General features: G+C 39.8%; 1 non-coding gene across 1 annotated transcript; it reads left to right on the top strand.

The window, feature by feature from the left end:
- The first annotated feature begins 501 nt into the window (after positions 1-501).
- LOC120108876 lies at positions 502-610 on the top strand. The gene has a single exon (XR_005510025.1). It is a non-coding gene; the product is annotated as a small nucleolar RNA R71 (small nucleolar RNA).
- The last annotated feature ends 388 nt before the right edge of the window (positions 611-998 follow it).

The following is a 998-nucleotide window of genomic DNA, read 5'->3' on the forward strand; positions in this document are numbered from 1 at the left end:
AAAATTTGGATGATTCTTCCAACCAGGGTTATAGGTATTCGAGTATGGATCGTTATAAGACTTTTGGTAGGAGTTCATAGCATTTGCTTGATCGTGACTTCTTTGAATGCCGGTATGGTGGGACAATCTGTAGTAGTATGACCCGACATATCGCAGATACCACAACACTCGTTTCTAAACTCTATAGTCTTGATAGGCTCAACCTTCCTAAGCTCAATTTCTTCTACCTTCCTAGTGAGGGCTACCATTTTAGCATGAAGATCATCCTCAGTTCTGAGGTTGTAAAGGCCTCCCTGTACAGAGCTAGTAGGCTTAGGCAAAGACTGGTTGTTTCTATTCCCGTTATCCCAAAGTTGGGCAGTCTCAGCAAGGAAATCCAAATACTCCCATGCCTCATCAGGGTGTTTTTCTAAAAATCTACCATTGCACATGGTCTCTACAAACTGTTTCAACTATGGAGATAAACCTTCATAAAAGAAGCTAATGGTTCTCCAAGTTTCGAATCCGTGATGAGGGCATGAGAGAAGAAGGTCTTTAAATCTTTCCCAACATTCATAAAATGTTTCATTATCTTTTTGTTGGAAATTGCTGATATGTCTTTTCAAAAAGTTGGTCCTTTGTGTGGGGAAGAACTTCTTTAAAAATTCTCTCTGCATATCTTGCCAAGTTCTTATTGATCTGGCACTCTAAATGTAATGCTCAATTCTTCAAAATTCTTTAAATGAAGATACGGACTCTCGGACTCTAACCCATGAAACTTGGACAGCAATTGAATTACCCCGGGTTTGATGTCAAAATGTCATACATTATCAGGAAAAATTATGCATGAAGGCTGACTAGTCCTAGCCGGTTGTAGGTATTGTCTTAGGGTCATAACATGGGGTTCACGTTCTCGATCGTGGTGGCTTCCTGCATCTTCATTTAAATCAGCCATCTCACAAGGTGTGAGATATTGTGAAGGAATTTCAAGGATGTATCCTAAGGGATGATCTAAAGTT

This window comes from Phoenix dactylifera, unplaced genomic scaffold (assembly GCF_009389715.1).
Source record: "Phoenix dactylifera cultivar Barhee BC4 unplaced genomic scaffold, palm_55x_up_171113_PBpolish2nd_filt_p 001610F, whole genome shotgun sequence".
Lineage (NCBI taxonomy): Eukaryota > Viridiplantae > Streptophyta > Magnoliopsida > Arecales > Arecaceae > Phoenix > Phoenix dactylifera.